Below are 26,673 nucleotides of genomic sequence, written 5' to 3'. Positions count from 1 at the left end.
TACAGAGTCTGGGGCTTTTTTACAAGAATTCTGCCTGGGCCAACCAGCCTTTAACTCAGCACTCATATTACATTCATCTCCACAGTGCTGACACGCTCACTTCACCATGCTTCAAAAGACAGCTATTTTGAGGCAGATGGGGTGGTGACACTGTGACCTGTATGTTAGTTATGCTAAGAACAGGTATTAGTCTCATAAGAATTTATTTAGTGTTTAGACTCCATGAAATGGTTATAAGTTGCTCCATGCATTAATCTTACTTGTAATGTCTGTATTCCATGATATAAGAAAATATGTAAAGTTTTGCTTTATAACTTTGAAAATGTTTTCTCTGAACTTGTGAACCTAGGCATGGGAATTATCCTGCCTCACCCATCCAGAAGGGCTATCAAAATCAGATGGCCCATCAAGGAACTTCACAATACAAAGGATTGGTTAATGGCACTATCAAACCTGGAAAATGCTACATGCAAGGAAACTCATCATGTGGATTTGGAAGCTGAATGAAGGAAATGAAACAAAGTCACAGGAAAATTTTTGATTTTTTTTGGCTGTTTGAACTCTGACAGGTCTAGAGACACCAAATTGAAGCCGGAGATCCCTAGGGTCTGCCCCCTGGGTCTGTCCAGAAAGACACTTTGAATTGACAGATCACTACAACTCTGTCACTCTTAGGATTTGGATGGTAACTCATTTATGTGTATATGTTTGCTTGCTTTAACCTGTAAACTCTAATTTCTGTATCCTAGTTAATAACCCTTTAGATAGTTTATTACAGGACTGGCTACAGGTGTTGTCTTTGGTGTAAGATCTAGAGTACCAACTGATCTGATGTAAGTGACTGGTCTCTTGGGACTGGAAGCAACCTGAATGTGGTGTGATTTGTGGTGCAAGTGACCATATATCACTAAGTCCAGTTTGTCTAGGTGGCAAGATAGACTGGAGAGTCTAAGGGGACTCTGTGTGACTGCATGATAAGACTGTTATAGTGATCCAGGAGTTCACATCTGTTACTGGCTTGGTGAAATCTAATCACAGAACACACCACCAATTTGGGGTATCTTCCCTGTTTTTGACAATCTGCCCTGAGACAAAAAGAAAAGGAGTACTTGTGGCACCTTAGAGACTAACAAATTTATTAGAGCATAAGCTTTCGTGAGCTACAGCTCACTTCATCAGATGCATTTGGTGGAAAAAACAGAGGAGAGATTTATATACACACACACAGAGAACATGAAACAATGGGTTTATCATACACACTGTAAGGAGAGTGATCACTTAAGATAAGCCATCACCAGCAGCAGGGGGGGGAAAGGAGGAAAACCTTTCATGGTGACAAGCAAGGTAGGCTAATTCCAGCAGTTAACAAGAATATCAGAGGAACAGTGGGGGGGGGGGTGGGAGGGAGAAATACCATGGGGAAATAGTTTTACTTTGTGTAATGACTCATCCATTCCCAGTCTCTATTCAAGCCTAAGTTAATTGTATCCAGTTTGCAAATTAATTCCAATTCAGCAGTCTCTCGTTGGAGTCTGTTTTTGAAGCTTTTTTGTTGAAGTATAGCCACTCTTAGGTCTGTGATCGAGTGACCAGAGAGATTGAAGTGTTCTCCAACTGGTTTTTGAATGTTATAATTCTTGACGTCTGATTTGTTACAGACTAACACCGTTGCTACTCTGAAACCTGCCCTGAGACAGGCACTCACAGTTGTGAGGCACTCCAGACAGCATGATAGGTGTCTTCTTGTTTTCTCTTTTTAGCCTGGGCAGATCCTGCAGTGTCAGCACTGGCTGAGACTCCCTGGGCCATTTCCTTGTCTGTTTGAATCTCAGCACTCTCACTTTTTTTCATGAAGTTGATAGATTTCCACTCCATACGGCTAAATTCAGTGTCTTGCATAATGAGAGGTTTCAGAGTAGCAGCCGTGTTAGTCTGTATTCGCAAAAAGAAAAGTAATTTGCAAAAAGTAATGCATCCGATGAAGTGAGCTGTAGCTCACGAAAGCTTATGCTCTAATAAATTTGTTAGTCTCTAAGGTGCCACAAGTCCTCCTTTTCTTCTTAAAAAGAAAAGGAGGACTTGTGGCACCTTAGAGATTTACAAATTTATTTGAGCATAAGCTTTCGTGAGCTACAGCTCACTTCTGAAATAAAGTTGTTAGTCTCTAAGGTGCCACAAGTACTCCTTTTCTTTTTGCAAATACAGACTAACACGGCTTCTTCTCTGAAGCACTCACTTGTATCTTGGTTTCTTCTGCAGTTTTCTCCATATCCACTAGAGGGACATCTGATAACGCTACAGTTGTTAATACCACAATTTCCTTTCCCCTAACTCGTTAGGGCCAGATTCTGTCACCCTCACTCATAGTGACCTACCTTACACTGAAATCAATGAAGTCAACAGGACTACAGAGAGCAAGTTATTAATCACCAGGTGGGAGGGGGACAGATTCTGGTCTTCCATTTGGGGGACGTGGTACCAGTATTACCTCGTCACTGGGATTAATGGGGCATCCTGTGCTGCTACAGTACTGAGGAGGGATGCCTGAGCACATATTATAGGAGAGAGAAATAACAGAGACCCAGCGATTAGAAATGTGGACAGATGATCAAATGAGTTTCAGCTTGGCAAAATGCAAGCTAATATATCTGGGAGGACATAACACTACCCCTAGAAAGCAGATTGTTTTCATGTTCAGTGCCAGGGGCGCTGGAACAGGGAGGGTCCGGGGGTCATGGTCCTCCCATTTTCCACTGGCTGTAAGGGAGAGACAAGGGGCAGGGGGCGAAGGGAAGCGAGTGGGGCCTTGGGGGAAGTGATGGTGCGAGGGCTCGGGGGAAGGGGCAGCGCAGAGGGTGGGGCCATGGTTTGGGCGCCTGTGGGCCCCCCCCCCACACTTTTAGGGACCTTCTGCTTCTCCTGTTCAGCGCTACAGCTTCTTTTTAGTGAAGACGCTCTCCCATCGACATAGCGTGTGTGTGTGGTTAGATTGGTATAACTATGTTGCTCAGGGGTGTGGATTTTTCTGCTGCTCTCTTGCCCTCCCCTTACACAGTCCAGGTGGGGAAAGTGACCTGAATGCAGGGAGCCCTGATGTTGCTCCTCGCTCCCCCACATAGCCGTCTAGGGGTGCACGGAGGAGCAGCGTTCTGGCGGGGATAGGGGGAGTGGCCTGCTGAGGCCAGCGGGAATGGAGGGACACCCACAGGGGCTAAGAGCAGTGTGGGAGGGGGTGTGCTGTGCCCATGGAGGCCAGGGTGCCATTTTCCCTAAGGCCGGCCCTGGTAACCCCACTGAAGTCAGTGGTACTGCTCATAAGGATTAATTGCGTCAAACATCTGCAGGACCTGTCCACAGATGACGTTGGTACTGAAGTTCTTGCAGTGCATATTAAAATTATTTCCCTTTTGTTCAAAGGTTCTGTAACATTACGTATAGCACACCCTGTTAAAAGCAGCCAAGAAGGGACCCCAGAGCCCTTACCTTCTTAGAGTATGGGATGAGAACTGAGACTATGATTTCTTTTGTCTTAAGATATGCATTTTCATATCCAGCAAGAAACTCATCATTTAAAGGAATCTGTCGTGTTCCGTCTGTTGGAGAGAAGTGTAGTTTGTTAGAGTATGTGGAGTGTGAAAGGAAAGTCTGCACTTTGCAGATGCAAATCATCTAATCTGTGAAAGAAAAGTATACTAGAAAATACATCCGACATTCATACTCTAGTACTTAGGTATCCAGGAATGACACTGATCCTGCAAAAATTTTCCCATAAATATTCAAATACAGATTCACAAAAAGAAAAAAGGGCTCAAGTCTGTAACAAATTCTTCACAATGAATGATTTCACCAGCTCTAAACTCAGTGGCATGCAGTGACATTTTAGCAAGGTATGCAACAACTTTTTAGATGACAGAGGAAAAGTTTTATTTTCTAAAATGGTAACACTGCTATTAAAAAACCAAATAAATTTGCTAGCTCTGGTCTATCGCAGACGATGCGACTGTATATTTGCATGCCTTGTGTATTGCATTCTACATTTGCTGTGGGAGTTCACTCTGGCTTGGTCTAAGCTGTAGGATAGCAGTGGTGAGGAAAAGGTAGGTAACAGTGATCACTGTGAACAACTGCCAGGTGTATTTGATATTCTCTTTACTTCTCTGCACTTTTGTTTTGCCATTAATGAGACTCATGATTCCAAATTGAGCGTTATACAGCAATCTGTTTGGAACTTTATGCCATAAGCTTTCACAAAGAAATATTGTTTTGCAAAGCAATGGCTGGTGAGAGAGTATATGGTACCAAACAGGAGAACAAGTGAAAGAGAAGCATATATAAAAAAGGCAATTTTCAAGGATTCACTTAAAACAGGAAAAGATTCAGGAGTAATAATGAAGTGAAAACAGTAGGGGGACATCTTGTTTTTCAATATCTTAATAGTTAAATAGATTTCTTGTTTTAGAAAACAGTAATGTTTCAAATAAATTAATTATGTATGTAATTATCTAAGGGCTTTTTTTAAAATGGCAATTTTAGTGTGCATATAATTTTTCTATAGAGTGCTCAATGAATTACTATTTTCTCCTGTATATAAGTTTAATGGAACTTGGCCAGTGGCCACCGCTAACTGACCTCTGCTTACCTTGGTTCCTCCCTGCAGCACATGTCTTGTGTATTCAGTTATACACATGCATGCCTCATGGTCCAGAAATGGTGTCTTCCAGGCAGTGCATGTGAGGTCACGCTGTCTGGAGGACACTATTTTGTAGAACAAAATGACATCCTACATGCTTGTTCAGACCAGGGGCTGCCATTTTTTTCTGGGGCATGCAAATCGCTTGCCCTGGTCTAAACTAAAATTCTCCATTTCCATGGAAGTCAAGGGAGTGTGGTCAGCATGTTTCAGGATCTGGTCTTAGACTGTAAACTCTCCAGGGTAGGGACACTTGTCTTTGTTGTCCCTGTTAAGTAGCATGCACTTGGATGCTATATAAATAATTAATGCTAATAACACTATGCTGTATGTATGATGTTGAATACTGCTGATTTTAGTGCCTGTAATAGACAGACGAATTAGTAAGCTGATTAAGTAGCTCTCCTCTTTTTACTCAAAAGCTTTAAACAAAAATATTTAGGACATTAAAAGCTAATGTGCAGTAAGTTTTTAAAGGCAGAAATTATCTGACTTCATGATGAGCAGAAGAATTATCCTGGAACATTTTTGGTTCAAAGCTGCTACTCATTAAGGCCAAGATTTTCAAAGTGGCCATTGATTTTAGGTGCCAGCATGAAATACTTTGGGTTTGATTTTAAGAGGTGCTGACGCCCCTCCCCTGCATAATCCCAATGACTTCAGTAGGAGTAGTGGGTGCTCAGAATGTATGAAAATAAGGTATATGTCAGGCTGGGTGAGACATTAGCAGCAAAATCAACCATTGGGAGGGTGTAAGAAACTGTAGGATAAAGGTGACCAGTCTGACCTTTGCAGGGGAGCTGCTGGCACTGTAGCAATGTGGGAGGTTCTTGATATCCTCCAGGGCAGATTGGAGAGGCCCTGGAGGTTTTTCGCCTTCCTCTGTAGCATGGGGCATGGTTGACTTGAGGGAGGCTTCTCTGCTCCTTGAAGTCTTTGAACCATGATTTAGGGACTTCAATAGCTCAGACATGGGTGAGGTTTTTCATAGGAGTGGGTGGGTGAGATTCTGTGGCCTGCGCTGTGCAGGAGGTCGGACTAGATGATCAGAATGGTCCCTTCTGACCTTAGTATCTATGAATCTATGAATCTATATCACCTGGACATCTTTCTCTTCCTTGCCCCTCCACCTCACTTTCACAGCACTGCCAGTTTTGTTCCCTTCTGCACCTGGCAGCAGGAAGGAATGTAGCAGCCTGCATTAGCTAACACTTTTTTGCCAGTGACAATCACAGGAAAGCACCACAATAATTTCCTGTGTCTACTAGTGCTCACACTAAGCATTGGAGGAAACAAGTGAAGATACCCATCACTTGTACTGCTAATTGTGCTGTACAATGATGCCCTGCAGGTCTGGCACAGATACGTAACAGAGAGATGCTGAATCTTACCTTTTGATGCCAGACTGAGGACAGAGTTGCCAACTGCTAGGACAGGGTTTGGATCCCAAGTTGAACCTCTACTTACAATATGTCCACAAAAGGACTTTAACAAAAAAGAGGCTATTTTAATTGCTGTCTTTTCCAGATATAGCAATATTGATCTAAAACATGATCTCATTTTTAGGGATATTAAGAAGTTAAGGTAATTTATTGTTCAAACTTAATTGAAGTTTCATATTCAAACTTTTCTAAATGATAATTTCCCTCTCATTTTAATTTACAGCTCATGGAAGGTCCTGACCTATAACCCCAGCCGAAAGACACCAACATGGCCTTGGGTAGGTGACCTGCCCAAAAATAGAGAAATGGCCACTACTTCAGCCAGAGGGGAGGGGCCACAAAAGAACTAGGACAACTGAGTTTTAAAGAAAAATGGAGGGGTGGGGTCAGAGGCAACGATGCAAAGCCTTTCAACATGAGGAGAAGCAACGGATTCTGAGCTTCCACATAGCAAGTGGGCAAATATATTACTGCTTATCTGGTAAACTCTGCTATTATTTGTGCATTTCAGTAGTAGCTGACACAGGCACTGGCTTCCTCCTTTCCCCAGGGGTGCTCAACCCCCACTCCGCCCCAGGCCCTGCCCCCACTCCGTTTCCGAAGGCCCCCCTCCTGCCCCACCTCTTCCCACCCAGTTCCACCCCCTTCGCCCCAAGTGTGCCCCATACCTGCTCCTCCTTCTGCCCCCCCAGCGCCTCTTGCTCTCTGCAGAACAGCTGATCACAGCAGCAGGAGGCTCTGGGAGGGAGCAGGAGGAGTTGACTGCAGGGGCCGCTGGTGGGCGTGAGGCGCTGGGGGCGGGGGGAGAGCTGGCTGACGGTGGGTGCTAAGCACCCTCTATTTTTTTTTCAGCACCTATGGTCAGAGGTGCCATGTGAAAGGCCCTGGATGGCTATGTACTTAAACTCCACTCTGGAGAGACAAAGATAACTTCATACATATTCAGTCCTTGGCTTCTTTGCCAATAAGGGTGCTGCCAATTACAGTGATGTGGAGACCGGTCCTTTGGTAATGACAAAAAGTCCCAATTTAGTTCACATAAGCTATCAGATAATAATGTCTTTTAGTCATTGCCAGCATGGACTGGATTTGAACTGGTTACCTAGATGGAAAGGTTCTGAGATGCCAGTCAAGCCCCAGAGATAGCCAGCTCTCCTCTAAACGAGCTTTACAGATTTGTAGGTGAAGATCATAGATATATACTTTCAATGCTGGCCTGTTTACTATAATTATTGAAAACATACAGCCAAACTCCTGATCTGTTCTCCAGCTAGGGTTTTCAGCTGCTGCAAGAGAGCACGGAAAATCTTTGTCTTCTCCTCTGGAAGCTCCGGGACTACTTCAATCAGGATGTCTCTGAGTTGGGCCAGAGAGCAGGCAGCACCTATCACTAGTCCTGAAACACAATTATTTTAATAGTGAAATAGGAACATCATACTTTAAATGATCACAACTGTACAACCTGATCACGGAAACATTGCTTCTATAGTCAGCTTTTATTAGGTATATTTCACACACACAAATCTACAGGGTAATTTTCTTTGGGCCAGATATTGAGATCTTTATTCAGGCGAATTTCCCATGAGGCAAATAGCAGTCTGACTGAGTAGGGCTAAAGATGGAGTAAAAACTGTTGAAACACTCCAGAATTTGGCCCCATAGGCCTGACCCAGAACCCATTTCAGTCAATGGAAACAATGCCATTGATTTCAATGGATGTTGGATCAGGCTCTGTGTTAGCAGAGATTTGTAGAGCATTTTGGAAGCTTACAGTGTTTGTAAAAAGCCCTTCTTTCATTAAGGACATCCTCTAATGTGGACCTCGATAAAAGGTGACAGTTAAATGGACAGTTGTGTGAACGTGTGTGGTGTAGTGATTTACAAATACTTATAATTTCAATTCATCTATCAGTACAATTTCAATGTCAATTCCAGAGCTAAGCGAAACGCAAATAGGGAAACAATCATTTGCAATAAAATCCCAGTTTGTCTGATTTTTATGAACAGCTCTGTCCAGTGCCTCCAGGAAAAACTGGTGCATCACATACTTTTGCTACAGATTCAATTCCATGTTACATATTAAGATGTGACATAACGGACCAGATCCTCAGCTGGTGTAAATCAGCATCCATGGAACTATGCTGGCTTGGACCAACTGAGAACTTGGCTCAGTGGCTTCAAAGAAAATCTTTTGGCATATTGGATCAAAGATCTACGCATGAGCATCTCCATATAGATTGTAGACATTGCCAGACTAACAATGAAAGAACCTTGTGATTTCTACCAACTGAAAAAACTCTATCAGACTCAGGACCCTCCCACATTCTCCTCTCCTGCAGAAAAATGAGTGAAAGATGGTTTGAACAAAGAAATTTATGGCAGCAGAGTCTCAGAATTTGAACCTCCCCATCTCCATATGGCAGGTAGGCTGACAGACTGGATAGTGGTCTTAATGTACTGAGCACTGCTGGAAAATAAAATGTTTCATGTACATGTGAATCAAAGATTCTCATCATTTATGGTGTCTAACAACACATAACTCAAGAGGATTTTTAGGCAAATCAAGGACTTACCATTGTTTATATTACTCACAACATGCAGATCTGGAATCCTAGTGGGTTGGATGATAACTGGATGATGAACACCATCAAGTTTCATCTCAAGTCCTGAAGACAGAAAATTATAATGAGACTGAAGAAAAACAGAAGAAAACAGCTGTTTTAGATTTCCAGAACCGTGAATGTATCTAAAGAACTAAACATACCCCCATCCTTCCTGCCACCAGGGCTTGTGACCTTAGTGTCACATGGGATTACACTCCCTGTATTCTTCCTATGGCCAAGCAGTTGCAAAATCCTGCTGGTTCTTCCTGTCCAATATCTCAAAGTGTCCATCGTGCTGCCTCTCCCATTCCATGGTCCTCACTCTCCTCCCCTCTGCACTCTCTGCTTTTCATGCTGCACCCCTCAGGTCTAATCAATATGCTGCCAGCAAAAGTATCTCCTAGTGCTCTGCAAAGCTCCTCAGTTCCCTGCACTTGTTTCCTGTCTCCTTCCGTATCACATTCATATTCCTCACCTCAGCTTTAGAACCCCACAGAATTGTGATCCTGCCTCCATCTCTTTCCTAGTCTCCCATTACTTCCTGCTTCCATCTTGCACGCCACCAACTCAGCTCAGCTGCATAACTCTTCTGTTTCCTTCTCCCACCAGCATCTCTATGCCTATTCCCACATCCCCTCCTATGCCTACGACACCCATCACCGACCTCCCGCCTAATATATTTTAAAAAAGGAGTTAACAAGCTGTGCATATCTGTAGTAATATGCTAACCTCCTCCCTCATACTCCATGCCCAGCCCTGCCATGCAGCTAATTTAGAGTTTGACTGATGCCCACAGAAATCAACGGACTTTAACTTTACTGGGCACTGGATCAGACCTTTAGACTACATTGCAAGCTCCCAAGAACCCACCATTTTAGAGGTTTGTGAAATGCTGTGATCACCTTTATGGGTGCTATATTAATAAATAAAAATGCAGTAAAGTTTCTGTTGTTGATGAGCACAGGGGGATCTGAAAATTAAAGTCTCTCAATCTTTTTGGACTCAGTTTCACTCTCACAATGTAAACAAATTCACAGATAACAGCTCAGGCTGGAATTCCATTTAATGAGACATGCTCTTATTCTACCTACTTGCACCACTTCCCCTGGGAAGGAAGGGGTTCAGACCCTACACTCCCACCCCAGTAGTACCTCTGAAATACTCTCCCCTGTGCACTACACACCTACACTGGAAATGCTCAATCCCAAGCCTTTCTCAAGACTCCCCTCATTCAATCACTTTTCCCATCCTGATCTCTTCTCTGCTACTGCTCTTTTGACTTTACTCCCTCAAATTATAACACCAAAACAATAAAATCTATCTATAATATTGAGAAACCCAGTAAGATGCATAGAAGTTCCTACCCTTGTCCTTTCAATATGGACCATGTCCTTTGTCATCCTTGTAGTGTTCTGTCTAACTGAAGGCCTAATTCTGCAACTCTTACTTATGTGAATGGTCATTACTCCATGCAAGCCATCTCACTGAAGTCAGTGGGAGGGGCATAGACATCTGACCATTGAATCAGTAGATCAGGGTTCTAGTCCCATTTGTGTCACTGATGTGCCATGTGAACTGGGGAAAGTTATCCAGACCTGAAAATTCAAAAGGAGCCTCTAATTTTGGGTACCTATCTTTGGATGCCCAGTTTGAGGCACCAAAGGCCTGATTTTCAGGACTGCTGAGCACTTGCAACTTCCATTAACTTCAACTGGATAGTAACAATGACAAGAGGCCCTCAGACCCTCCATACCCACACTGGTGTTCCCTACAATGAGAGGTGCTTTGGCGTACATGGCCTTCAGCTCCAGAAGTTCCCTGAGGTTACTGGGAGAAATCCATGTTGTTCTTTCCCCATGGAAAATCAGAGTTCTTTTTTGCTGTTCCTGAGCCATTCTCTGTAGGGGAAATGACAGAGGTTAAGCACTCCAGGGCTGACAGAGGTATTTGTCTACCAGCGTAAAGTAGAACAAAATGCTTTAAAATAACCAATAATAATACCTGGTACTTAAATAGTGTCTTTAATCTGAGATTCCCATCAAGCTTTACAATGGTACGTTTAATTATCCCCATGTTACAGATAGGGAAACTGAGGCACAAAGCGAATAAGTGACTTGCCTGGGGCAGCATAACGAGTAGGTAATACAGAACCTAATGTCTTGACGTACAGTCTCCTACTTTAATTGCCAGCAAAGGCTCCCTCCATTATGATTGTTCAGTGACCAACCAAAGCAAAGCGATTACATCTTAAGAACTGAGGTTTTGTCACCTTCTCTCCCTGGGCATTAAATTTCCCTTGGAGCTTTACATAATAGAAAGGGTTTGGTGTGGTATCTTTAGCAAAATGTACGCCATTGTTGTTCAGTGTGCTACGTGCTGACTGATGCCCTCCTTTCCAAATATGACTGAATTTCAGCAAGGTTTAGTTTCAGTCACACCTGACAAGAGAATGCCAGGTGAAATCCCATTGGCTTAGGGTCCCCAAGGGACAATTTCAGTTCCAATAAGGTTCTGCTCTGAAAAGTGACTATATGAAAAGGCAAAGTCTTACTAAGCTGATCTATTAGTATTCAAAGACAAATCTGACTTTGACTATCATCATTTTGTGTTGCTTTTTAGTCCTGTTAAACATGATGAGCCAACACAGCTGAGAGGGAGTGAACTGGATTCTTGTCCATTTTGCACTTCAATGGAATTGTTTACTAATTTCCAATTCTGTTACACCTGAGCAACTCCTTTGGTGACAGTGGGGCTGCACAGGTGTGCTATGGAGCAGTGGTTCTAAACCAGGGGTACATGTACCCCTGGGGCTATGCACAGGGCCAGTGCAAGGATGTTTCACGCCCTAGGCGAAACTTCCATCTTGCGCCCCCGCCACCCTGCCCTGAGGAGGAACCCCCCCCCGCGGCAGCTCCCAGCCCCCGCCCCCCTGCCTGGGGAGCCGTGCAGCAGCTCCCCACCCCAGCTCACCTCTGCTCTGCCTCCTCCCCGAGCATGCTGCCGCCGCTCCGCTTTTCCCACCTCCCAGGCTTGTGGTGCCAATCAGCTGTTTAGCTTTTTATGTAGCCCGTTGTAAAACTAGGCAAATATCTAGATGAGTTGATGTACCACCTGGAAGACCTCTGCAAACCCAGGGCTGGTGCAACCACTAGGCGAACTAGGCGGTCGCCTAGGGCACCACGTGGTTGGGGGCAGCCAAAAACGCGCTCCGGGGAGGCGGTGGAGCAGAGGTGAGCTGGGGCGCGGAGCAATGCCCCTGCACACTGCCCCCCCCCATTTCTTGCTGCAGGCAGCCCTCCCCGTGCCCCGCTTCCCCAACTCACCTCCGCTCCACCGCCTCCCCGGAGCGCATTTTTGGCTGCCCCCAACCACTTGACACCCTAGGCAACCGCCTAGTTCACCTAGTGGTTGCACCAGCCCTGGGTTTGCAGAGGTCTTCCAGGGGGGTACATCAGCTCTTCTAGATATTTGCCTAGTTTTACAACGGGCTACATAAAAAGCACTAGTGAAGTCAGTACAAACTAAAATTTCATACAGACAGTGACTTGTTTATACTGCTCTATATACTATACACTGACATGTAAGTATAATATTTATGTTCAAATTCATTTATTTTATAATTATATGATAAAAATGAGAAAATAAGCAATTTTTCAGTAACAGCATGCTGTGATACTTCTGTACTTTTATGTCTGATTTTGTAAACAAGTAGTTTTTAAGTGAGGTGAACCTTGGGGATACGCAAGACAAATCAGACTCCTGAAAGGGGTACAGTAGTCTGGAAAGATGGAGAGCCACACTATGGAGCATAATTTGAAGTTCTTGTGGTTGTACAGGTGGAAGCAAGGGCCTAGTGTTGCCTCCAGAATCATTATAACTGACATTGCAACATACAAAGGAAGAGCCAGCTTAACTCCTTGATTCCATGATGAGTCTGCAAGGCTGAAAGTTAGAAAGATCAAGATAATAAAACATATCATGGGCTGCATATTAGTGTACATAGTGTCCTTTCACTGTGTAGCCATATCTACACCCCACAGAGAGAGCCATTTTATCTAATACAGGAAGGAGGCAGGGAGGCCTAGTGGACAGGAGAGTGCCTGTCAAAATCTGGTTTCTGTGGGCAATTAGAATTTCCTGCCTCACATGCCACAATCTCACCTGGCATATGAAAAAATCAGGGTAGTAGCAGGACACAATCCGAGATGGTCAGAGCTGCTGCTCTGATCTGAAATAGTCTCTACAATATGTGAAAGATTTTTTCATTTCCCCTTTTTGAACTGAGTGCCTAGTCAAAGCTGGAGACCCTGTAGGTTGTTCCAATGGGCCTGTAGTTTTTTTGATGCAATCTTATTTATTTGCAAGGAGTGTACCAAGTCTTGCTTTTCTGAATGTAGGAGGAAGCAAAAACAGGAGACAGCTTTCTCACTCACAGCACTAAACTCTTTCAGCCAGCTTGTTCAGGCTGTGTGTTTCTCATGCACACTGACCAAAACCAGTTCCACCACCTGTCAAAGCCCCAGCCCCTGTATGTAAAACTCCTTCGACCATACCTGTGTTTCCATCACACTATGTTTTGGGTGCTACTGCTATTGTTTCAGACACCTAGTTACAATGGTTTCTTTACATTTATTCTGAATGTAAATTGGTGCTCATGCCTGACCCATAACAACAAAATTTAATCTAACCCATAACAACTGCTACTGCTTATGCTCAAATAAATTTGTTAGTCTCTAAGATGCCACAAGTACTCATGTTCTTTTTGCTACTGACTCTGCCACTCCTCATGCCAGGGACACATGCACAGGCCAATCTGTTACTCAGGTGGGACTTGTCTACATGGCGGGGTAATGTGCTCTATGGGGGTGTGATTTCTAAAGCACCCATTAAAGTGATGTGCATTAACGAAGTGCTTTAGAAATCACACCCCCATAGAGCACATTACCCCACCATGTGTACAAACCATTAGTCAATTTCATGTCCTTGAGCAGTTTATGAGGATTTGTATTTCTGTCTGATTAATGGGTTTCACATTTTACAAGATCATATACATACTTTACATACCCCATCCTGAATGGCAGTTCAACCACTCCGTAGCTTGCCAAGGGATTTTTTGAGCAAGGAGCCAAACTGTCTGCAGCTAAGACCCATCAAATTGTGAACGCTGACTGTGAACTATTCTCTTTTTAGGTGTGGTCCATTTAACCCTTGCATTCTCAGGCACATGCCTTTCAAAGACAGGTCAGGGAGCAGTAGGAAAATTAGGCTGGCATAACTACTTTGCTCAGGGAGTGAAAAACCTCTTGGGGAGGTGAATTGCCTATTCCAACAGTAGAATTCCTCCAATTGGAGTAGGTGATGTCTACACTGAAGTGCTACAGTGGCACAGCTGCAACAGGGCAGTTGCAGCGTTTTAAGTGTCTACACCCGGACACGTATCATACCAGTTTAAGGACACACAGGTGCCTCTTGCTCAGGGGTTCTCAAACAGGTGGTCATAAGAATGGCCATACTGGTTCAGACCAAAGGTCCATCTAGCCCAGTGTCCTGTCTTCCGACAGTGGCGAATGCCAGGTGCCCCAGAGGGAATGAACAGAACAGGTAATCATCAAGTGATCCATCCCGTCACCTATTCCCAGCTTCTGGCATACAGAGGTTAGGGACACTATCCCTGCCCATCCTGGCTAATAGCCATTGATGGACCTATCCTCCATGAACTTATCTAGTTCCTTTTTGAACCCTGTTATAGTCTTGGCCTTGACCCCTCAGGGGGTCACAAGGTTATTACATGGGGGGTCGTGAGCTGTCAGCCTCCACCCCCAAACCCCACTCTGCCTCCAGCATTTGTAATAGTGTTAAATATAAAAAATGTGCTTTTAATTTATAAGGGGGATCGCACTCAGAGGCTTGCTGTGTGAAAGGGGTCCCCCAGTACAAAAATTTGAGAACCACTTCTCTTGCTTAATATATGCTCTACAATAGAAGGCAACTAAAAAAAAGCAAACAAGCTATGCATTGTGGATCAACTGGTTTAAAAACCAAACCAACCTTATAATGGTTAATCACCTCTGTAATGCTGGAACAAATCAAACAATACACCTGAACCTGGCAGGCCCAAAGTCAATATTTGTGTACATGAAATGGTTGTTGACTCCAGCATTTAGACTTTGCGCTTGTCTACACTGGCAATGTACAGCGCTGCAACTTTCTCGCTCAGGGCGGTGAAAAAACACTCCCCTGAGTGCAGCAAGTTTCAGCGCTGTAAAGTGCCAGTGTAGACAATGCACCAGCCATGCTCCTACGCAGGTAGCTACGCCCCTTGTGGAGGTGGTTTAGTGTTGCCACGGCATGCTTTAGCGTTACCAGTGTAGACTAGCCCAAAGTCTGGGAACATTTTAAGCAATTAACAAACAAACAACTTCTGGGATTTGAAACAAGAGCCACCCACTTCAACTGAGCTAAAGTTTCACCTCTCCTCTGAACTAAGGCAATCCTAACTGCTTTGTGCCTGCGCAGACTGATTTAGGTGTGGACACTCCTCCTTTGCTCTCCCAATTTCCTCCTTCTCTCTCCTGACTCCCAGCATGGCCTAAACTTCCTCCCTCCTGGATTACTTCCATCCCTCTGAGACCTTCCAATAGCTCCTAGTTCTTCTCCATGGCCCTCCAATAAACCCCTCTCTTCCTTCCCTTTACTCCTCTGCCTTTACCATGGCCCTGCAACAGACCAGGCCTAAGTGGCTCATGACCCAGAAATGGGTGGCAAGGGAGAACCCCACTGGTTGAGTAAAAACAAACAAACCACAACTGAGGTCACTGGGACCCAGCAGGAACCAGAAGAGGGAAGGGAAGGAGCAGCTCACTGCCCACTCCATCCTGCTGCTTCTGCACTGGTTGCACACCCAACCCCACCATGTCTATTATTCTCCTTAACCACTGAGGACAGGACAAGGAGTAATGGGTTTAAATTGCAGCAAGGGAGATTTAGGTTGGACATTATGAAAAACGTCCTAACTGTCAGAGCTGTTAAGCACTGGAACAAAGTACAGGGAGAGGTTATGGAATCTCTGTCATTGGATGTTTTAAAGAACTGGTTAGACAAATACCTGCAGGGATGCATCAAATAATACTTGGTCCTGCCTCAGTGCAGGGAACTAGACTAGATGACCTATCAAGGTCCCTTCCAGTCCTACATTTCTGTGATTCTATTTCCCCTACCCATCTGTCCCTTTCTGCCATCCTTCACAGCTCAGCTCTTAGGGGAAGTGGTGCTTCAAGAGGCTGGAGAATCTGCACCACAGCTCTGCCCTGGAACTCAGACTCCTCTCCTTCCTGTCCCTCTCAGCAGCTCTCTAATTACGATTTGGCACCCTACAGCTTAAACACAGCCACAATGACGTTAATCAAACTGGGTTCAATAAAGACTCTTGTGTGTATAGGACGAGATTGCTGTGCGGAAATTGTCACCCCAGAGTTTACAGTGTAACAAAGGGCTATGTAGTAACTTCATGGCTGTTACTATCCTGTACACACCTCGTGGGCACTTGCAACTCCTCGGTGGCTCCCCAAAGCAGAGTTTTTCAGGAGGGACTTGACATGATGGGATGATGTTGAGAACAGATAAGCTAGACTTAATACAAAGAAAAACGTCTAGGTTATGAGATTGTTAGGCTGTGGAATGAACTCCCAAGGGATGTAGTGGAGCCCACTGTCATTTCTAAAGCTACATCTACACTACAGCCCGGATCGATGCTCTGAGATCAATCCACCGGTGGTCGATTTAGCGGGTCTAGTGAAGACCCACCGAATCAACAGCAGATTGCTCTCCAGTCGACCCCTGTACTCTACCCCTGACGAGAAGAGTAAGGTAAGTTGATGGGAGAGTTTCTTCCGTCGACCCCATGTGGTGTAGACCCCATGGTAACTTGACCTAAGGTACGTCGACTCCAGCTATCTTATTCACATAGCTGGAGTTGTGTAGTGTAGGTCGACTTATGGTGGTAATGTAGACATAGCCTAGGTGACCTAGACAGGAAATTCACTCTAAGGTACATTTCTGCACTGGTAGGGCAGTGGACTGGATGACACTCTATCCTTGGTGTGATTCAGTCACCTTTCACTGAGGATGAATTTAGTCCAACAATCTTTTCCATTTCAGACTTCTATCATGTTGTAAATCTGAATGCTGGATCATTCACAACATTTGCATGTAAACGGAGACAAATCAGAAAAGAATAACACTTCCTACCATTAGTTCAGGAGGAAAGATAAACTCCTGGGTTGGGTTTACAGGCTGGAATTCTTCAGGATTGCAGAGATCAGAATGCATCTGAAAGGAAACAAAGTTTCATTTGAATATTTACTTGAAGGAGAAAAAAACCAGATGTGTGTGTCAAGAGTATGTTGCACTTTTCTGGAAAGAGCAGAGACTCTTTGGCTACATGTCATTTAGTTTTTTAACTGCTACAGGTACCAGCACATTAAATAATTCAAGCACATTCTTTAGTTAATTTCCCAAAAATAAATCTATTCTCATAAATAAATAATGAAACAAAACTATTTACAAATTGACCCAATGCCAGAAAGGATTCTCCCAGCCATCAGCTCCTAAATCCACCTCCAGCACCTGCCCCATTCTCTGAAAGGCGTATTATCAAGACAACAACTAGCCCTTGTAGCGTGCCCTGGAGGCCATCAGAGCCAGGTGTGGTGGGTGTATGAGACTCAATGGAAAAACACAGACACTGCAGAATTAATATAATCTCCCAATCTATGTCTGTCAAATAGATTGATGGGTAAATTCAAGATGACAACAAACAAAACAGCAATCCTTTGGGTGAGACAAGATTTACTGGACATCTTGTGTTTTTAGAGAAGAGAAAATTATAACTCCTGGAAAAAGTTCCATTGCAACATTGACCTGAAATCTACTGGTCTGTATCCATCTCAGTCATAGGTCAAAAGCAGGTACCACTGCATTGGCTCTGAAATTTGGCTTGTGGAAGATCTGGATCTCCTAGAGCGGTTACATATCCAGGGTAGGCAAACCCAGCCAGATTTGGCTTTCTACAAAACTAAACTACTTAGGATGTTGCAGTGGTTTGGGTACTAGTCTGGGACATGGGCAATGAGGGTTCAGTTCCTTGCTCTACCACAGCCTCCCTGTGCGACTTTTGCCAACTCGCTCAGCCTGTCTGCAACTCGGTTCCCTATCAGCAAAAAATGGGACTATAAGCACTTCTTGCCCACAGGTGCATTGTAAGGCTGAATAAACGAGAGTTTTGACGCACTTTGAGCTCTGCTGTTGAAAAGAGCTAGGTATCGTCATTACTTGCACAGCAGGGTTATGTTCCTCACGGGCAGCATGGCTCAATATCATGACCTTTGCATTCACAACACAGTACTCACAATGCAGTGTTGCTATTGGAATCTGTAAGGCTGGGTTGGGTTTGACAGGTCTGAATAGAGGTGGGTTGGGCAGGTTCAGTGTTCCCCCCTCATTGTTTGCATCACTCTATTATTTGGTTCACGCTGAACAGGTTTGAAAATGACAGGTTCTTAATTTCCTGAGGTAATTTCTCTCCTCCGAATGGAGCCGCTCAGTACTTGTGCCAAGTTCAGCAGGGGCTGAATTAGAAGAGGACAACATAAAAATCAGCTCTATTTTACTCACTTTGGGTTATCCCTTCTCTGCAAAGCCCTGTACTTCAGAGCAACAATCCTCTGGAGAATATGGATCCTGTGAGCTTTTGGGAAGGAGCTTACAGTGGGGTGAAGCTCTGGATGCATTGCATCCCCAGCACTGGTTGCTTCTCTCTGCCTCTCCAGACATTTTTCTTGAATTAAAGTCTCATTAAAACCACATAATTATGGAAATTCAAGTATCTTCAATGGTAGAAGAGGATGAATGGGTCCTGGTTATAAACTGCAAACCAGCCCCCTGGCACTCCCAGGTTCAACCCTGACTGCCACTGTCCAGATCTTAAAGGTGCTGTAACAACACATAGAACCACCACAGCCTTGAATTTCCTCACTGTAAAACCTAAAGGTCCCCCTTTCCTTCTGCTGCGCCATTGAGGATAAGACAGTTACCTTTTCCATAACTGGTGTTCTTCAAGATGTGTCGCTCATGTCCATTCCATATTAGATGTGTGTGCTCACCACATGCACCGGTGCTGGAAGTTTTTCCCTTAGCAGTATCCATAGGTGACTGGCTGTGGTGCCGTCTGGAGTGGCGCCAGCATGGTGTGGTATAAGAAGCACCGCTATCTCCCCCCACCCTCAGTTCCTTCTTGCTGGAAACTCTGACAGTGGGGAAGGAGGACGTGTCATGGAATGGACATGAGCAACACATCTCAAAGAACACCAGTTATGGAAAAGGCAACTGTCTTTTCTTCTACGAGTGCTTGCTCATGTCCATTCCATATTAGTTGACTCCCAAGCAGTACCCCTGGAGGTGGGTAGGAGTTCACAGACATGTAGATTGCAAGACAGCTCTGCCAAACCCAGCACCGCCTTTGACCTGCTGAGTGATAGCATAATGCCCTGTGAACGTGTGGACAGAGGACCATGTCGCTACTTTACAGATGTAGTTCCTATTTTTAAGAAAGGAAAAAAAAGTGATCCGGGTAACTACAGGCCAGTTAGTTTGACACCTGTAGTATGCAAGGTCCTGGAAAAAATTTTGAAGGAAAAATTAGTTAAGGACATTGAAGTCAATGGTAAATGGGACAAAATACAACATGGTTTTACAAAAGGTAGATCGTGCCAAACCAAACTAATCTCCTTTTTTGAAAAGGAACAGATTTTTTAGATAAAGGAAATGCAGTGGATCTAATTTACCTAGATTTCAGTAAGGCATTTGATACCGTGACACATGGGGAATTATTAGTTAAATTGGAGAAGATGGGGATCAATATGAACATCAAAAGGTGGATAAGGAATTGGTTAAAGGGGAGACTGCAACGGGTCCTACTGAAAGGCGAACTGTCAGGTTGGAGGGAGGTTACCAGTGGAGTTCCTCAGGGATCTGTTTTGGGACCAATCTTATTTAATCTTTTTATTACTGACCTTGGCACAAAAAGTGGGAGTGTGCTAAAAAAGTTTGCAGACGATACAAAGCTGGGAGGTATTGCCAATTCGGAGAAGGATTGGGATATTATACAGGAGGATCTGGATGACCTTGTAAACTGGAGTAATAGTAATAGGATGAAATTTAATAGTGAGAAGTGTAAGGTTATGCATTTAGGGTTTAATAACAAGAATTTTAGTTATAAATTGGGGACGCATCAATTAGAAGTAACGGAAGAGGAGAAGGACCTTGGAGTATTGGTTGATCATAGAATGACTATGAGCTGCCAATGTGATATGGCTGTGAAAAAAGCTAATGCGGTTTTGGGATGCATCAGGAGAGGCATTTCCAGTAGGGATAAGGAGGTTTTAGTACCGTTATACAAGGCACTGGTGAGACCTCACCTAGAATACTGTGTGCAGTTCTGGTCTCCCATGTTTAAAAAGGATGAATTCAAGCTGGAGCAGGTACAGAGAAGGGCTACTAGGATGATCCGAGGAATGGAAAACTTGTCTTATGAAAGGAGACTTAAGGAGCTTGGCTTGTTTAGCCTAACTAAAAGAAGGTTGAGGGGAGATATGATTGCTCTCTATAAATATATCAGAGGGATAAATACAGGAGAGGGAGAGGAATTATTTCAGCTCAGCACCAATGTGGACACAAGAACAAATGGGTATAAACTGGCCACCAGGAAGTTTAGACTTGAAATCAGACGAAGGTTTTTAACCATCAGAGGAGTGAAGTTTTGGAATAGCCTTCCAAGGGAAGCAGTGGGGGCAAAAGATCTATCTGGTTTTAAGATTCTACTCGATAAGTTTATGGAGGAGATGGTATGATGGGATAATGTGATTTTGGTAATTAATTGATCTTTAAATATTCAGGGTAAATAGGCCAAATCCCCTGAGATGGGATATTAGATGGATGGGATCTGAGTTACCCAGGAAAGAATTTTCTGTAGTATGTGGCTGGTGAATCTTGCCCATATGCTCAGGGTTTAGCTGATTGCCATATTTGGGGTCGGGAAGGAATTTTCCTCCAGGGCAGATTGGAGAGGCCCTGGAGGTTTTTTGCCTTCCTCTGTAGCATGGGGCATGGTTGACTTGAGGGAGGCTTCTCTGCTCCTTGAAGTCTTTAAACCATGATTTAAGGACTTCAATAGCTCAGACATGGGTGAAGTTTTTCATAGGAGTGGGTGGGTGACATTCTGTGGCCTGCACTGTGCAGGAGGTCAGACTAGATGATCAGAATGGTCCCTTCTGACCTTAGTATCTATGAATCTATGAATCTATGTCCTGGATAGGGATGTGCACCAGGAAGGCCACCAAGGATGCCTGAGCTCTAGTTGAATGGGCTCTGACAATTGGCGGCAGCGGGACCCACGCCAGATCGTAACAGGTCCATATGCCACCGGTCATCCAGTTGGAAATCCTCTGCGAGGACACTGGAAAGCCCTTCATCCTATCCACTGTGGTGATGAAGAGCTGAGTTGATTTATGGAAAGGCTTGGTATGGTCTAGGTAAAATGGCAAGGCCCTTTGGACATCCAGTGCATGAGGATGCCTCTCGCCACTGGTCTTGTGCAGTTTGGGACAGAACACCGGGAGGAAGATGTCCTGGTTCATATGGAAGGTAGATACCACCTCTGGCAGGAAGGCGGGGTCAGGTCTCAGCTGAACCTTGTCTTTGTAGAAGACCGGGTACAGTGGTTCTGAGGTCAAGGGTTTAACCTCAGAGACTTGCCTCGGTGATGTTACCGCCACCAAGAAAGCAACCTTCCATGACAGGTGGGAAAGGGAGCAGGAACCCAGGGTGGGCCCATGAGCCTAGAGAGGATCAAGTTGAGATCCCACTGCAGGTCAGGAGTCCGTAGCCTGTGGGAAGAGTCTGTCGAGGCCTCTCAAGAATCTGACTGTCATGTCATGAGAAAATACCGGCTGGCCCTGGATCGGTGGGTAAAAAGTGGAGATGGCTGTGAGATGCACTCTAATGGAAGAGTGTGCCAAGCCCTGGTTCCTCAGACGAAGCAGGTAGTCTAAGATAGACTGTATGGAAGAGCGCAAGGGGGAGATGCCACTCTCAGACGCCCAGCATGAAATCCTTGTCCACTTGGCCAGGTATGTCAGTCTGGTTGAGGGCTTCCTACTTCCCAGGAGGACCCGTTGGACCTCATCCAAGAAGGTCTGTTCCTGTGGATTCAGTCACACAGCATCCACGCCGAGAGGTAGAGGGATGAGTTGGGGTGTAAGAGCCAGCTGTGGTCCTGTGACAGCAAGTCCGGTCGGTTGGGCAGGGGCCAGGAGGGGCTGCTGCCAGGTTCGTCAGTGTGCCGAACCAGTGCTGACGAGGCAACACCAGGGTGATCACGATAATCTGTGCTGTGTCTCTCTTGATCTTTGCTAGGAATCATAGAATCATAGAATGTCAGGGTTGGAAGGGACCTCAGGAGGTCATCTAGTCCAACCCCCTGCTCAAAGCAGGACCAATCCCCAATTTCTGGCTCAGATCCCTCCATGGCCTCCTCAAGGATTGAACTCACAACCCTGGGTTTAGCAGGCGAATGCTCAAACCACTGAGCTATCCCTCCCCCCAAGGACCCTGCTGATGAGAGGAATCAGAGGGAACACTCCCTGCCACGACCGGAGGAAGGTATCAGAGAGGGAGTCCTTGCCAAGACCTTGCCAAGAACAAAACTGATGGCATTTCCTGTTTTGCCTGGTGGTGAACAGGTCCACTTGGGGAGTTCCCCACCTCTGGAAGATCATGCAGGCTACCTCCTGGTGGAGCGACCCTGAGTGGTGAGAGAAGTCCCTGCTGAGGTGATCCACTAGTGTGTTCTTGATGCCAAGGAGATGACAAGCTTCCAGATGGATTTCACAGCTGATGCAGAAGTCCCAAAGACAGAGTGCCTCTTGGCAGAGTTGACGAGCGTGCTCCCCCTTGCCTCTTGATGTAGCACATCAAGGCCGTGTTGTCCATCAGGACTCTCACCACCCTGCCCAACAGGTGGGGTAAGAAGACTCTGCATGCCAAGAAGACTGCTCTGAGCTCTTTGACATTTATGTGTAACATCATCTCCTCTGGGGACCAGATACCCTGGGTCTAGAGATTGCCAAGGTGTGCACCCCAGCTGAGATCTGAGGTGTCCGATACCAACTTGATAGATACCATGATGAGGTCCATCAAAGTCTGGAATCTTTCTAGTGGCAGGAATGCTCTGGGGCAGGTCGAGTGGAGCACTGCTCCGATTAACTCTATCTTTGCACGGAACTCACATAGAGTTTTTGTAGTTTACTAGAAGGCCCAGGGAGCGGTATGTGGCTTGCAGCACCACAACATCCTCTTGGACTTGAGACCTCGAGTTGCCTTTGACCAGCCAGTCGTCGAGATACAGTAGATTTGGATTCCCAGTTGCCTGAGATAAGCAGTCACCGCTGACATGCACTTGGTAAACACCCTCGGTGCTGTCACCAGACCAAATGGGAGGACCGCAAACTGGTAGTGGTTGGGTCCTACTGTAAATTGGGGGAACATCTGTGTGCAGAAAGATCGCTATGTGGAAGTATGTGTCCTTCAAGTTGAGGGCAGTGTACCAGTCTCCCGGATCCAGAGAGGGGATAATAAAGAGGCCAGGGAGACCATGGGGAACTTCAGCTTCTTTAGGTACTTGTTGAGGTCTCGCAGGTCCAGAATGGGCCGTAGACTGCCCCTGGCCTTTGGGATTAAAAAGTATTGAGAATAAAACCCTTTGTTCCTGTACTTGGGAGGAACCTCCTCCACCACACCCAACTGCAGTAACCCTTGAACCTCCTTTGTGAGGAGACTCTCTTGAAAAGGGTCCCTGAAGAGGAACGGGGAAAAGGGTTTGGGTGGGGGGGGGGTAGAAAGAAACTGGAGGGTATAACCCTGTGCCACCGTGTTCAGGATCCAGCAGTCCAAGATTATAGCAGTCCATGCAGGGAGGAAAAAGGAAAGGTGGCTGGAAAAAAATGGGGAAGATGGAGCCCGTGAATAGTCTCATTGGTCGCCCGTGGGTGCACCCTCAGAATGATCGCTTGGTGCCCTGCTTGTTTCGGGTGGAGCCCGACTCAGCAGAGGGTGGGGAGGGTGGCTCAGACAGCACTTGTAGCCCTTGGCCTTCTTGTGAGGTGGGTCCTGCTGAGGCTGGCTCCCTTGTCCCTGAGGCTGTTGTGGTTTGAACTGCTTACATGCCGAGCCCCAGAGTTTTCAAGGTGGCACGGGAGTCCTTTAACCCATGCAGCTTGCTGTCTGTCTACTCTGCAAATAGTGCCTGGCTGTCGAAGGGAAGGTCCTGTATCAACTGCCGAGCCTCGGTGGACAAGCCAGAGAGGAGCAGCCAGGAAGCCCGCTGCATGGAGATGATGGAGACCATGCGGGCGGCAGAGTCTGCCATGTCTGAAGCTGCCTGGAGGGCTACTCTGGCCACAGCCATGCCCTTCTCGAGGATCACTTGGAATTCCTTCCTAGACCCTTCAGACAGCAAAGCCTCGAATTTGGCCATGGCCTGCCACGTGTTGAAATGGTAGCAGCCCAGGGGGGCCTGGTGATTGGCCACACTCAGCTGCAGACTGGAAGACGAATAAACTTTGTGTCCAAAAAGATCCAGCCTCCTTGAGTCTTTATTTTTGGGGGTAGCCCCGGGTTGTCCTTGCCTCTTCCTGTGGTTAACTGCCTCAACCACGAGGGAATTGGGGGCCTGGTGGGAATATAAGTATTGATGCCCCTTGGTTGGCACAAAGTACTTGCGCTCGGCCCTTTTGGAGTTGGGGGCCAAGGAGGAGAGAGTCTGCCACAGGGCAGTGGTAATTTTCGGTACCCCTTCATGAAAGGGTAAAGCCACCCTGGCAGGGCCGAGGAGCAGAGGACATCAAACAAGGAGTCCAAAGGCTCCTCTATTTCCTCAGAATGAAGTCCCAGGTTAGATGTGACCCTCTTCAATATTTCTGGTGCGCCTTAGCGTCATCCTGAGGAACTGGGTGAGGGGGCTCCGTGATAGCCTCATCGGGCGATGATGAGGATGATGCCAGTACCGCTGGAACTTCTACGCCCATTGGGGGTCCAACAGGCTGGTCTCCTGGGTCCTCCTGAACCTGTGGGGTCTTTCCTGCTGAAGTGTCGAGCACTGGAGAGGTTGGGATGTTGAGACTGCTGGTCTGTCCGAGGCTCCCACACTGAGTGGGCAGCTTGGGAAGGTTGGGTGAACCCCCAAGGGTTCCATGGGTACGCGCTGCGCTTGGGGCCATGAGACAGGTTTCGGTGCCAATGATGTAGGCGGCACCTCAGGCATCAGAGGCTGTCCCACAGTCAGGGAACACTACTCCATGCTGGAGCTATAGTTGGAGTGGTTGCTACCTGGTGACCAGGATCGGGCTGAGTGGCGGCTGTTATCTGACTGATGCCGGTTGCTGCACCAGGAGGTAGACCCGTCCGAGCGAAATGAAAGTCTTGGTCAGGGCCATGGGGAGCAATGGCATTTGGAGGATCAGCGTTGGAAAACTGGCGATCCACGCCTTACACTACCGGACTGGTACCAGGACATTGAGCGGGACCAGGAGCTATCATGAGCTGGTTGCCGGGAGGATCTTCCCGAATATGGCGATCCCCATCTTGGAGATCGACAGCAGCCGGCTGATGACCGGTGGCTTCGGTTCCCTGATCGGTCCTGGAATTTGCACCAAGCTCTTGGTGACGCAAGGGGTCAATCTTGGTGCTCCTGCCGGGAGGCGCATGTCCCGGTGGGTTTATGCCCAGCTACTTGTGAGGTACTCCTTGAATTCCACTGTTGTTGCCCAAGGTCCAGGGACCAAAAGGGGCTCTGCTGAGCCTGCTTCTCTGGCTCTGAATCATGACGGCTTCGGGTGGGCAAGTGGTGGCAGGACGTCCCTCGCGATAGGAAATGGTGCCTCTGAGGCAGGGACATATGGGGACATCCCTAGGTGGGTTTACTCCAAGACCTGGGTACTGCCAGAATTGGTGTGGGTGGCACTGGGAGCATCAGGATTTCCTGAACTGCCTGCAGGGCTTCGGGCATCAACAGCAGTTGAAGCTGATGGAGGCCTGTGTCGCTATCTGGGGATGCAGGCAAGGTATGGGATGGGTTGCACCGCTCACCTTGAGCTGGGGCCCAACTTTCTGGACGGAGCATTTAACTGCCCATTGCGGGTCTTGGCTTGCCCCTTTCCCTTGCGGAAAGTAGGATATTGTCCCCTCACAGTCTTCTTCGGCTTCTTGGCCAGAGCTGCGGAGGGGGAACAGTGCTGGCCCGTGTACGGCGCTGGTGGGGCACTCCCCACTGACGCTCCGGTACTTGGTACCGAGTCGGACCTTTGCTTTGGTACTGGAGAGTGCCGATTCCATCAGGAGTGCTCTAAGATGGTTGTCACGCTCGTTTTTAGTCCTGGGTTTTAAGGACTTGCAAATACGACACTTGTGGCTTATATGCCCCTTGCCCAAGCGCCTAAGCAGCTACTATGGGGATCATTGGTGGGCATGGGCCGCTTGCAGCGATTTCAGGGCTTGAAGCCTGGGGATCAGGGCATGCCCCGACCCCCAGCTAAGTCCTGTTGGGGACTAACGAAGCTTTAAGAACTACTACTAAGGGTGACTAATATAACTATTAAACTATATACAACTAAACTATAGGTTCTGCAAAGTTTGCAAGAACAGAGAACAATCAGCACTAACCGAAGCAATAGACATTCCAGCACCGTCACTGGTGGCAAGAAGGAACTTAGGTGGGGGGAGCCAATGGCGCCCCTTATACCACGCCATGCAGGCACCACTCCAGAGGGCGCCAGAGCCAGTCCCCTATGGATACTGCTAAGGGAAAAACGTCTGGCACCGATGCATT

At 46.3% G+C, this 26,673-nt stretch overlaps 1 pseudogene; it reads right to left on the bottom strand.

The window, feature by feature from the left end:
• Positions 1-26,673, bottom strand: part of LOC119863158 — a 91,981-nt pseudogene that overhangs the window by 51,396 nt on the left and 13,912 nt on the right.

This window comes from Dermochelys coriacea, chromosome 11, assembly GCF_009764565.3.
Source record: "Dermochelys coriacea isolate rDerCor1 chromosome 11, rDerCor1.pri.v4, whole genome shotgun sequence".
Lineage (NCBI taxonomy): Eukaryota > Metazoa > Chordata > Testudines > Dermochelyidae > Dermochelys > Dermochelys coriacea.
This window is presented reverse-complemented; position numbering and strand designations above follow the sequence as displayed.